The following is a 14,031-nucleotide window of genomic DNA, read 5'->3' as shown; positions in this document are numbered from 1 at the left end:
CTGGAAGCAGTTTAAAATGGCAAGCTTATGGCTGCATTTGGACAAAGCAATATCTTTAGATCTGTATTACTGGAGACAGACATTAATACTGCAGCCTTCTGCCCTGCAGGCTGCAGAACTGTTGAATGCTTCATTCTGGAAGTGTTTCCTGTTTCCCCTTCCCCCCCACTCTCCAAAATGAGCCTGGCTTTATCTCCTTTGGGATAGCCAAATCATAGTCACTAGAAGGGAAAACAACTGTTTTTAAAAGGGAATTGCCAGATTTTAAATGAATGTCTGCCTCATTGTGAAATGGTGTATTTTAACTTGTTGCTTGATGTAATGTTATAAAGCAGATTGCAGAAACTCTTAGCTGCAATTTTTCATCATACTAAGGTTAGATTGCAGTTACAGAAAGAGACCTGTGGTCTACTTTATCTCATAAAAGAGAAAGGGATATTCAGTAAATTAACTGAGGGTTTTGACATCATATAGCTTTCCATAGGAGCTGTAATACTCAGAGTACACTTTGTAGACCGGCCTCTTGTGTGTGCCAGGTCCTGTATTGCAGAGAAGGTGAACAGTTGTGCAATGTTTCCTGGGCTCTGTCATTGACGTGGGCAAGTTTTCTCACTGAGTGTTAAGTTCAACTTCTTTGTGGGGAGTGGGTAGCCTGTTGAAGGGTATCTGGAGTATTGATGTTTATCTGTAATACGAATTTTGTTTCATTAAATGCAAGGTTGTGTTTACGTTATGATATGTAAGTGTTACTGTGTCACTGAAGCAGTTCTGGTGCTGGCAGTAATGGGAAAAGCTTAGTTTAGCCCTCAAAAGTAATGTATTTTTTATATTTGTATCAAACTGCCAAAGAATACTTCTCATACCTGAGTTCCCTCAGTCCTCAAACTTCTGCATCTCTCAGCTAAAAAGATGTGTTTAATATTGGAGACAGATCTCAATGCCTAGGGTTTGTCTATAGGGGGTTGCTTAATAAAACTAAAATGATTAGTTCAGCTGCATTTGATTCAACTTAAATCTCTTCTGATGGCTAGTTTAATTGTGAATTAAGTGTTCCTCCTGGAATTAATGTAGTTGAACTAATCCACGTTATCACTTAGTTGGGATTATTTTACTGTCCCTGTGTGGGCAATCTTCAGTGAGGTGTGCCAAAAGCACTGTGCATATCCACGACTTGATCTCTGAATGTACGTCCTTGCCCTTAGCGCCTCTCCCCAGCTTGTTCTGTGTGAAGGTCTGTGGTATTGCTGTGACATGTTTGGGTACCTGTACATAATGTGTAAAATGAGTTTTTATGATTAGGGAATCGATTTATTGAACTTTATTATTGAAAGCTGAATCTGTAAAACAATAAATCAATAAAAAACTATAATCTTTCTACAGGCTATGGTGATACATCAGTATTTTGGAGGTTTGGCTGGGGCGATTGTAGCCTGATTCACGTTGCTACATCACTCTGGGGAAATAGAGAACTTTAAATGTTGTATTTTTTGTGCTTTTCTTTAATTGCTTTCCATAGTGTAAGAACTGGGCAAATTTTTCATCTACCACTTCCACCTTCTTAGATGCTGTTATGAAAACTTCCACAGTAAAGCATTTACTGTAAAAGGATTTCTTTGATAGTTCTGGGAACTTGCTAAACTTGTTCCTGGCTACTAAAAAGCTTGCTTCCTCTCCCTGCTGCTGAGTCAATCCTGAGCCACAAGCTGTGCTGGGCCTCCTGCCAGTCCTGCTGTGGAGCAGGGGGAAGTGAGGGTGTGTTGTGGTGATGCCTGGATGCTGAGAAGGAAAGGGAATGCTTGTGTTCAGGTGAGTTGTGAAAATGCTCTGGGAATCATGGTGCCAAGCTGACCTTGAGCCAGCCTACAACAAAGGCCAACAGTCTCCCAGGTTGTGTTAGGAACAGTGTTGCTGGCATGTCAGAAGAGGTGATCCTTTCCTCTCAGATCTGGTGAGACATCTGCAGTTCTGCGTTTGGAGCTGGGCTTCCTTGGTGCAAGAGAGACCTGGACTTGAACCTAGTCTGCCAAAAGGCTGTGATGATTAGGAAGTGAAGCATCTGTTGTACACGGAGAGGTTGGGAGCTGGAACTGCTCAGCCTGGAGGAGGCTGAGGAGGGACCTTACCAACACACAAATACATGATGGAAGGGGGAGTAAAACCAGCCAGGCTCTTCTTGGTGCTTAGTGGCAGACTCAGACGCAATGGGCATAAATTGAAGTACAGGAGAATGTTGAAACAGAAAAAGGTTTTCCTATGAGGGTGATCAGACAGTGGAGCAGGTTGCCCCTAGAGCCTGTGGAGTCTCCTTCAAAACCGGTGGGTATGCACTGGGATGAGTGTAGGACTAGATCACCTCCAGAGATGCCTTCCAACCTCAGCTGGAGCTGGTTCTAGAGCAGTGTTTGGTCTGGTGCTGCTGGGCTCTCCTACCTCAGCTGGTTTTCAGTAGTCAGCAATGGAGGCTTGCTGCAGTTAATTTGCCATTTCAATAGCAAAGAATATTAGAACTTTCTGTATGGCAGAAAATTCATCTTCAATTGCACCAGTGTGAGAGCTCCCATTCACAGTAACTGCTATTCATTAACAAATGATTCAAGTTTCTATCTATTTCCTTTTTTTTTTCTCTTCCAGTGGTGCCTGGTAGTTGATCTAGTAAAGGAGCTAGATGAGATTCTGAAATAGTTGCTTTACAGCAGGGAATTTGGGGACATGGACAATAATACAGCTGTTACAGAAAATAGGCCTACAAAGCAATTCTTGAAATTATAGTGCTTTTTAGGACTTCTTGTATGAGCATGCATAAGCAAGTGTACAGCATAGCATGCTGCACTGAGTTGAAGGCTGGTAAGCAAATAGAAGGTAAAGGTCATTCCTTATAGAAGAAAATATACTCTTACACACTTGCACATCTGTAAGTGCTTCCTAAAGTAGTTCACAAAAATGACAAGCAGATATAACCTGCTACTTTGATTTCCTGTGTATTTCATGAATTCAGCTTTTTTGTGAAATCCTAACTGCCCTAAATAGTCCCATATGTTTAAGACAATTTGCATCTTTTTGTCTTTACTGTTGAAATAATGTTTCACTATTGGTCCTGTTTATTCATTGGCAGTGACAGATAGGTATACCTATAAAATCAGAGGGTAGGTGTGGACAGTTTTAGTCTTTGTTTTCTGATCCCGAGGTACCAGCTGCCTCGCAGGTAGGCTTTGTCCTGCTTTGCCAGCTGGACTTGTGCAGGAGGAGCAGTGGGGGCACGGGGACAGGTGCTCTACTTCATGCTGGCTTCTTCCATGCTGTCATCTTCTCTGGGGTCACATCTCCCCTCAATCCTCTGCTTTGGAAAGGTGTTCTCTTTGCTGCTCCCAAGCGCTTAATGCAGCAGCAGCAGCTTCACCTCAAGGGTGAGGAAGGGAGAATAAGGCTGAGTTGTACATGCTATGCAAAACCTAACCAATGTTGCTGTGAAGGTTACCATTTGTCCATTTTTCAGCACACCATGGATGAGTGTAAACAACTCCTAGCTGTCTTCTATGAGCTAAGCTACTTTGATAGGCTTGAAATGTTCAAGCAAATCAATCAAAGGCCACATTTTAAAGCCCACAACTTTTTTTTCCTCTGATCTGCCAAACTGAAGTGGAGAGAGACTTGGCAAGCCCTTCCTCTGCTGTATGTTTGTCTTTGTTAAATGATGTGAGACCTCCTTGAATTCCATTGAATCGCTGCTGAGAGCTGTAGGATTATTCCCTAATTGCATCCAAAACAACTTTTTTAGATGATAAATAATATGATGTATTATACAGAAGCATGCCTCAACCTAAACTTTGAAGTGCTTCACAAATTAATATTTAATGAAACTGTTTGCCTGGAGGGTTTTGCTGTTCTGTGTAACTGGCTGAGTACACACAAGCCAGGGTTCTTTCATCTCCCTGACAAGCCTTACTACTTTAATATAGCATATTTTCTCCAACTGTGTGCAGTCAGTCAGTTCTCAGTTTTCTATACATCTCTCTGGCCTGCAAAAATACCTTGTCCCCCCAAAAAGCCGACGTATAGTAGGAGACCCTAATGGATGGATCATACAGAAACTACATTTTTGGGGGAATGTTTAATGTAACAAAATATGACTCATAAATGGTTTTGTAATACAGTTCATGGTGGTAGCTATACTATGTTATTGTGTAGTGGGGGTGCTGGTTGACAGCCGGCTAAACATGAGCCAGCGGTGTGCACAGGTGGCCAAGAAGGCCAGTGGCTTCCCGGCTTGTATCAAAATAGTCAGACCAGCAAGACCAGGGGAGTGATTGTCACCCTGTACTCAGCACCTTGGATCCTGTGTTCAGTTCTGGACCTCTCACCACAGGAAGGACATTGAGGGGCTGGAGCGTGTCCAGAGAAGGGCAATGAAGCTGGTGAAGGGTCTGGAGCACAAGTCCTGTGAGCAGCAGCTGAGGGAGCTGGGGGTGTTCAGCCTAGAGAAAAGGAGGCTCCAGGGAGACCTTATCACTCTCTACAACTGCCTGAGATTGTAGCCAGGTGGGGTTGGTCTCTTTCCCCAGGTAACAGTGATAGGTCAAGAGGACATAGCCTCAAGCTGTGCCAGTGGAGATTCAGACTGGACATCAGAAGAAATTTCTTCACAGAAATGGTGGTTAAGCATTGGAATGGGCTGCCTAGGGAGGGCATGGAGTCACTGTCACTGGAGGTGTTCAAGAAATGATTGAATGCGGCCTTTAATGCTGTGGTCTAGTTGACAGGGTGGTGATCTGTCAAAGGTTGGACTTGATCTCGGAGGTCTTTTCCAACCTCAGTGATTCTGTGAACATTAGAAGCCCAGTAGCTGACAAACTGAAACAAAGCATTTGTCAAACTACTTGGCTGCAGGTGTTTGTTGCAATTTTAATGGAAAATTTCTCTCTGAGTCAGCTATCAAAGTTAAAAGCTTCCCATTAGGCTTTATATTTTATAATTCTGCAAAAGTTGCTACTCTGTTGGTGCCTAGTATGTTTTTGCAAGCACAAAAGTGTCTGAATATGAAATTTCCAAGGGGGGTTGTCTCTAAATCTGGCAGTGCAAGGATGCTTTTGTTAAACTGATGTTATGAGTCATTCTGCAATTTGCAATATTTAAAGTTGACATCCAAATAGAGTCTCCTGTTTTTAGCATGACAGAGGAGTCACGCTGTTGGAATTGGAACCCCAGAAGATATTGGCATTATGAAAATAACAAGGTCTTACACAGAATTAAGTGCTGTGCTGGTCCTGATTCTTGGTAGTACAGTGACACTAAAAGAAAACAGAGTAAGATGGTGATGAGAATTACAGAATAGCAACAAAATTTTGCTCAGGAGGAAGGTGACTGGAGATCACCTAGTCCAACCTGGGTTTCAGTTTTTCTTGGTCCTTTTCCAGCACTTCATCCCTGCTAAGTCTCTCTTGCAGAGCTGGGCTGCTGTAATTCAATACCCTGAACTGGCGGCTTTAAGGTGTGAAAGGAAACTCGGGAAGGTTTCAGAGATGAGGCCAAGTGTTTTGTCTTAGATACTGTCAGACTACACACTTCAGGGTTGGAGAGGAAACATCAGGGTCTGGGAAACTGCCCTGGAGAAGGCCTTGGCAGTCTCATTACAACGGAAGCAGCTCCTGGTCCTCTCTATCTTTTATACCAGAAGCTTGGATTTTCACAGACTCAACTTGCAAATTTTATGAGTGGCTTATATATTTTAAAGTACTTTTATCTGATCAAAACACCTGTAATCCCTTTCATGCAGCAGCTAACAGCCCATGCAACCTGTCTCAGGAGCTCACTGGCAAACCCTGTGTCAGCTCTGGGGTGGGCTTAGCTCACTGCCCATCCCGTTGCCTCAACACCAGGGATGGTGGCACAGGACTAGCAGGACTGTCCAGCAGTGGCAGCACCATTTCCTAACCCTTGGCTTCGTTACTGAAGCCCTGTTCAGTCTGATGAGCCTCTCTGTGCAGGCACATTCAGGAGGCATAAAACAGCAAGTCTGATGATGATCACTACCTTCCAATTATCTCTGTAGCTGCTTCTGACCACATTTTATTTAGCAGGCTGGGTACAACAATCTCTGCTCTGCAAGCCTGCAGCCTCCTCCAGCTCAGAGCAATTCCTCTGAATATTGTGTTGACTTAGCCCTCTGACTGCCCAGGAGGGAGCTGGGCAGGGCCTGCCTGTTATACCTCAGGGGGAAAGCAGAGGTGAGGGTGGTGCCTGCCAGTGCATCAGCAAGGAGCCACAGCTGGGAGACAAAACCACCTGTCACCTTTTCCCCACCTCTGCAAAACCCCACTCTTCCAGTGTGGGCAGAAAGCCTCCACCTGGTCGTACACGTCCCTTCTGCTCTCACAGGACTCAAACTTGCTTGACAAGAACACGTTGAAGACCAGCTTCTTTCCTTGGAGGCCCTTCATCCTGCAGGATCCCCTCATGAAGGCAAAAACACAGGAGGAAGCTCCTCTCCATGCAACAGGTTCCCAGTAGGAGCCTGTGGTGCTGCAGCTCTTGCTAGTAATGTTTTCAAGTTCTCCCTATTAAGAAGTCTACCCTCACTAAGAAGCCTTTTTTTTTTTTTTTTTCCAAAATAAATTAAAAGCTGACTTACTTTGAATGTGTGTGGTTTTATTCGTAGTGAATCTTTAAAATATGTGAAATGTGTGGGAGGTGACAGCAGTGCTGGGAGATGAGTTTTTGGGGGATGTCTTTCTTTTCAATTAAAAGAGAAAAGAAAATTAAATTTCAATTTATGCATCATCTCCAGTATGAATTCAAAAGTGCATAGGAATGGGAGTAAAAAGATAAAACCTATTATACTGACACCAGCTCAGCTACATTGCACGCACTGTCTATGTGCAAAACAAGCTCATTAATACCACAACAGTTGTGCGATATAATGAGTTTAATACTGCTGAGTTTTATTGCTTCCTGCTCTCCCTCATTTTACTGCTAGTGGCATTTAAATCTTGATACACTGAGATTGTGTTTACCCAATTTATCCTGTGTTTTTATTGTGACCACGGTCAAATTAATCCATTTTTCCTGCAGTAGAAGCAAGACCTGTGATTGTTACTTTGGCTGAGACTGCTAACGGTCTTTTGCCTTCACAAGGCACGTACAGAGATGGGAACAATGGTTGCAGCTGTTTGCACTGCACACAGGCTAGTGCAGCATGTGAGGGAGGTTGCAGAGAAGCTTGCTCTTAATTTCTGCTCTTTTTCATGTTTGTAAAGTGCTGGTTTTCTAGGGGACCAGGAAGGTGGAAGTCACTTTGCACACCAAGCTTCTCAGAGCTGTTAGGTTGTCCTAGGTATGGACTTAAAAATAAATTAAATTAGAAACACAGAATCACAGAATCATTAAGGTTGGAAAAGACCTTCAAGATCGTCAAGTGTAGCCTGTGACCGAACACCACCATACCAACTAAACCATAACACTAAGTGCTGTGTCCAGTCATTTCTTGAATGTCTCCAGGATTGTGACTCCACCACTTCCCTGGGCAGCCTGTTCCAATTCTTGACAACCCTTTCTGTGAAAAAATTCATTCTGATGTCGAACCTGAACCCCTCTGGAGCAGCTTGAGGCCATTTCCTCTCATCCTGTCACTAACTGTCTGGGAGAAGAGGCTGAACCACACCTTGCTAAGACCTCCTTTCAGGCAGTGTAGAGAGCTATGAGGCCTCTCCTGAGCCTTCTTTTCTCCAGGCTAAACAACCCCAGCTCCCTCAAATGCTCCTCATATGATTTACGCTCCAGACTCATCACCAGCTTCATTGTCCTGCTTTGGACACTTCAGCACCAAAATGTTTTTCTAGAAGTGAGGGGCTAGATAATCAGTGAAACACCTCCTAAAGCCTTGCTGAAAGTAACTGTAAACATCTGTGGCAGTGGACAGCAAAGCTGCAATCCCAGTCACAAAGCAGAAGCAATGCTTTCAGGTCTTAAGGCACTCCACCCCACTTCCTGGAACTTGATATTTGCCCTGCTGTGCTATAAACCTGTGGGGTCAGAGTTATATACGAGGATAGCAACACAAGAAAGGAACAATCATCTCTGCAAGCTGTTAGAAAGCTCCTTGTACATGATGTTTGCAGCCCTTGGCAAGCCACCAAAGCATTACTGTAATAGCTGTGTTAAACTGTGGAAAGATAACTATAGGAAAAAAGAATAGAAGTCTCAGGGTCACAGGCATTTTATTCATAAAATTAACTCTTTCTCATAGTGTTCTAAGGAGGCAAAAAGAAGTACAGAGGGACCAGTGGGAGACCTGCTCTGGCTTCAGGAAGGGCTGTACCATGCATCTCAGATGCTGGCATTCAGAGGTGATGTTCACTAAGCACAGCATGGATGGACAGGGTGCCGTAGCTGAGGGCAGAGCAAGGCTGCTCAGCCTCAGCACACTCATCAGCCCCCTGCCTTCTCCAGCCCTTTTCACAGCACAGACCCCGCAGGAGACATGGGAGCACCCAGCCCTGTAGCTGCAACCTCTTCTCTAACTCCTCGCTGGGCTCATCTGCCGGATCACCAGAGCACAGCCCTGGAACTGTGCTCTCCACCTGCCCGCTGGCAGTGTGTGGCAGAGAGGGATTTGGCTCCTCAGCTGCAAAAGCCAAGCCTTTGCTAATAGAGGGCATGAAACAGGCTCAGCACAGATCCTCCCCAAGTGTGTGAGGCACATAGCCACATCTGAGGATGTGCCATGTTTCAAAATGTGCAGAGCTCCCAGACAGGCTCTTTTAAGGTATTGATTTATCACAGGCCTTTCTTTACATTATATGAGTGGGTTTTGTTATAGCATCTTATAAAGCCCTGGAAATGGATTTATGTTTTGGAGATTTCAGGTGATCTTTTTCTTCCCCCTGCAATATGCAGCTAAAACAGTTTTTGGGAAGGTGTAAATGCTCTTTAGGCAAAACTCTGCCACTTCAAACACTGCCAAAATCTGTCTGAGCCATCACAACCCTTATGGCTCACTGTTGTATTGTTTCTGGTGTGTGGAGCAGGTTTATCCACCTTTTTCAGTTTTTAAGGAGTTTACCAGTATAGCTGTGGCCATTCTAATCACAACTCCAAATCACCTTGTTGTTGGTTCCTATTGCTTTCAATAACAGCCTCCTGCATCTTCGGGCACTTAAAGCTGTTGCACATCTGATCCCAAACCTTGGTACAATGAATAGGAATGGATCTGCTTGTAATAGAACTTGATAGTTGTTTGCATTTTTCACCACCTGAAGAATTGGTATTAGTGCTTGTAAGGGTACTATATATATCTTTATTGGAGAAATATGAACAAGAGTTGTCATGTTTTTGAGCTGGAATCCCATTTCCTCACACTACACCCGACACCCACAGTACTACCAGGGCAGCATAAACTGCTTGATGGCCTCTGGCTGCCACCCTTCTCCCTGGCCTATCTCAAAGCACACTGTGCCTGGGGCAGTAACCAGCCCTGTATTCCCAGGAAATATCACTGCTGTCACGTGTCACTTTGTGTCCATGGTTTCTGCATGGACCAGAAGTGCAACCTTAGCTGTCAGCCCAAGGCTTAATGCAGCTTGCCGACACAGGAACAGCAAACCTTTGTGATTGCATGTTTCATGGAAGCATCATACCTGTTCCTGTCACCTAGGGACAGCACCTGGTTTGAATCACTATGCAGTAGCTCTAGGGTGAAGGTCACTGGTCCAGAAAGACTAGACGGATGGTAGATATGCCCGAATTCTGCTTGGACAAAGTATCTAGAAGAAAAAAAGGGAGCATATTTGGGAAACCTGCATGGGTAGCCCCAGCCTTACTGTATCCCAAAGGATCAGCTCTTGCTTTGACCCCTTTGACCCAAAGAGAACATCTCCTCTACAAGTCGTCAGCATTCTGCTGTCCAATGTGGAAGAATCAATTCTACCTTCAATTACTGTTTTGTAAGCAACTAACAACTAGAAAATATAGGTCACCAGGACTTTTACAATAAGACATCCACCACCAGATAGCATCAGCTTTGACATTAAATCACTGAATGGGAGACATAACCTACTCTTATTCATTTTTATTATGGTTGTAAAAGAGATGGCTCAGGTAACTCAAATCTTCACGGCCAGAACGTATTATCTGACAACAGGCACACAAGCGACTGATCATAACATTATTCTGACCTTAAATTGTTCAGAGTCTTATTCTTCAGGGCATTGTGTCATCTTATCTTGATCATTACACCTCTTGAATTGGGATCAATTAAATGTCATCTGATCTCTCTGATCTGTAGTGCACAGTTTATTTTTATGCAGGAAATGAATACTGGAGCATGATCATCCTGCACCTTCAATTTTCACTGTATACAAATACTGAATAAATACTGCTGCTTTGACATGTTTAGAACAATACTTTCCAAAAATATATGTTTATTTTCGGTGTAGTTCTCCAGGTGAAAAAAAGGTTGTACTTCTATTGATGCAGAACCACAATATTCCTAAACAGATTATCAACTCTATTAATAAGAATATATTATCACACTATCTAAGAAGATTATGTCTGAAGGGTCAAAGAGTAAATTGTTGTGCAATTGGGTTTTTTAGAGTGTATCGTATCTTAAGCAAAACTCCAGCTTTCTAAGAGAAGACATTTGTGTAGGAAGAAGTGCTAATGTTAAGTGCTAAGGAGTTACTGTTAACATAGAGGGCACCAGCACTGCTCTAAAAAGAGGAAGTTCTAGGAAGAATTGTTGAAAACAATTGAGCCTTAATATGCTGAGAAAATTAAATTCTTTGATTTAAATCTTTACTATTTTTAAGGCACAAAATTCTGTGGATTTCAGAAATAAAAGCATAAACCAGCCAGAAAAAGCATAAACCAGAAGGTACAAATGTTCTGATGTGGAACTTTTGTTATTTGACTTTAGCGAAGAAGCAAATGACTGCAGAGCATCCACTGCTGCTCCAGAGGGAGCAGGATCTCTGCAGAGGTGACTGTGAAGGTTATGGTATTGTCAGACTGAAAGCAGCAAAGTGGAAAGCAGGAAAAAGAAAGAATATCATATTGATTCCAGATCATGTTTGGGGATTTTTTTTTATATATCTTTTTAGCAAAAGACCCGTGATGAAAGTTCACCCGGGGCTGTCCTGTGGGAACATAACATTACATGTGTGACCTTAATTCCATCATCTCTGGGCTTTTGCAGTCAAGCTCCACCATTCTAGGGTATAGTGTCCAGTCCCCAGACTATTAAAAAGTGAATCTGGCTTCCTCTTCCTTTTATCCTTAAAGCCTCTTTTGTTGTTTGCAGGCTGATAGAAGAAAGTCACTTGCAAAGGGATGGAGCAAATTTCTTAATATCAGAAAGAAGGGCAACAGGAGGGCATCCTATACTGCAGAATTTGCAAACATGCAAAAAATGAAAGTTAGTGATATTTAAAGGGAAAAAATGAGCAGGTTCAAAACAAATTGCTCAGTAGCACTTTTTTTTTTTTTATCAACAAAAAACTGAGTGGGGATGGGTATAGCAAGGTGTTAAGTTTAGAGATAAGACAGAAATTTAAATTACTAAAGAATAAAAATTTTCTGGCTGAGAGAAGCTGCAGGTCTAATACATCCCATCCCCATAAATAAATAAAATGGAAAAAAAAAAAAAAACAACCTAAAAGGCAAGGTTTTTTTCCATAACTAGAGCATAATACTATTTTTTATGTTTTGCACAATGCTGAGTTGGCATCCAAAAAACACTTGCTTGCAAAAAATGAACTTCCAAGACCCATTCATGCTCTCAGGGACCCAGCCTGAAATAAATATGAGTTTTTAAGAAGCACTGAGAATCTTCTTCCAGAAACTCAGGTCTCTTGGGACAGTCAACATTACTGACCATTTTTGAAAAATTTGTGTGGAGCCTTGGCTGTCCTTAACAGAGTATCTTGCTTTACACTGCCCAGAGCAACAGCAAACCTGAAACCACAAGCATCAGAGTGCTTTGGGCAACTTTCCTTCTCCAAGGAGCTCCCAGCTTTGGATCCTGCTGCTACAGGTCCTGTGGTCTAGTACTCAGCCAAGACCACCTATTACGAAGTTGTGGTCAATGGAGTACTGCAATAGTTAAATATAGGGGAAAAATAAAAGATTGCCCAAGTGTAGCAGATTTCAAAGCTATGGAGAATGTGCTGGGTCTGTAAGGAGTCTTGGGAAATGTCTGACATTCCTGGGTTTAGCACTAGAATTTCTAACATTATAAATCAACACTGATAAAATCAAAGGGCTGCTGTGGGTACAACGGAAAATGGAGACTGTTGTTCCCCGTATCCCTACTGTAAACAGGGTTAGAAATTCGCAGCTACTTTTCCTACAAAAAAAAGGAAGCTGTGGAAACTGGCCATGTGCTTCCACTTCATACTGGAAAAACCCCTAGTCCAAAGTAGCCTTCAGCTTTTGAAAACATGCTTTTGAAAAATAACCCTACTGGCACTCAGATGGCAACAGAAGATGCCCTTTTTATTTTTTTTTTTAAGTCGTGTCTTGTCCTCTAGCTGGGCATGCATACTGTGGTCAGAGCACACCAGTTCCCCAGTCCAATTTTGCCTCTGAGTCCCACTGAGTTTTGAGAGAGGCAATTCTTTGACCATGCTGTGCCTCAGCTTGGCCATTCAGGGACTTGGTCTTCCTTACTTGACTTGAGGTCATTGTGAAATTTAAAACCTGCCTTCAACTTCTGAACAAAAATTAAAAGAAATGCAAAGAAAACACCTCCAATTCAGGTGCTGAATACAAGTAGGGGCTGGAAGGGTACCATATTCTGTCACATAGGTCTCCCCTAATCACCTGCTGGAGGCCATTGCCAGTCAACATATTGAGTGACTTTGAGTTTGACCCAGCAGGGCCATTCTTAGGTTCTTAGTGCAGCAAACCTAGAAATCTCCTTAAGCATGCTAAACATTTGTCTTGAAAGTAGTGCTGACATGCTCTGCACCTCAAGGGCCAAAAAATCATCTCAAGTTGTAGCTTGAAGAATTGGTAACATCCTGAAGGCCTTTTGAGTATTTTATTCAATTAGGACAATCCTATTCTCAGTGACTGAACATTCAGGCAATGCCTTCTTTTCAAAATGTTTGTTGAGAGCACACTGCATTTACAACTGAGCTGAAAGCTCTTCACTCATTTGGTATTCTGGCCATAGAAACTGAAGTTAAAGTTTGCACCTCAAGAGAAGGCTGTCAGCTGGATAACAGCTGGATCATTTGGGATGAGCCAATACAGACTGGGATTCCCAGGTGTGCACACATGTTCTTGAATTGTTGTGGAATTTTCCATATATAAAGTAATATTGAGTTTGCCTGGTATCTGGGCTCCCCTGTAAAAAAAAAAATCCATTTTATCTCTATTTGAAATTATGTTCAGAAATTTACCAGCATCTCTTTTTTTTTGAACCTCTTGAACTGAGGCAACAGAGGAAGGAAACTTAAAAAAAACCCAAATGAATAACAGAGGAAACCTTGAACATTATTTATGAAAGAGCAGGAGATTAATATCCATGTACGTTAGACACTCTATTAGATTGTGTTTCTTATGCTGTGTAATTTTGCCTCTAAGCTCCCTCTCTCTCTTTTCCTTCCATCTGCATTAGGATAAAATTCAGTATAAATGTTTCTAGGACATACAGCTCTGACAGATGTTCAAGTGGTAAATATTTGCAGCCAGGGTAATTCTCAAAACCAGTGTCATTTTGTTGATTTAGGATTTTTCTGTACTTTGTATTTTTGTGCAAACACGTAACTCTGGGAAATAAATTTGTCTTAATCAAAGAAAAAGTAATTAAATGGATTGTAGCTGAAACTGCTGATGTTGCTTCTGAATGTCACAAAAAATGGGATTTCAAGTGTGGCATGGTGCTTCTCAAGTAGATTTAGGATATACAAAATGAATTGAAAATTTCTGTGTTTGAAATGATATATGTAATGGAAAGCATGCACACTAATTTACTGCAAAAACCAGCAAAGAAGAAAGGAGAAAAATATAGGTAAAGCAAACAAAGATAGCAAT

The sequence above is a fragment of the Coloeus monedula genome, assembly GCF_965178545.1.
Source record: "Coloeus monedula genome assembly, chromosome: 2".
Lineage (NCBI taxonomy): Eukaryota > Metazoa > Chordata > Aves > Passeriformes > Corvidae > Coloeus > Coloeus monedula.
The sequence above is the reverse complement of the archived record's forward strand: the minus strand, read 5'-3'. Positions refer to the sequence as shown.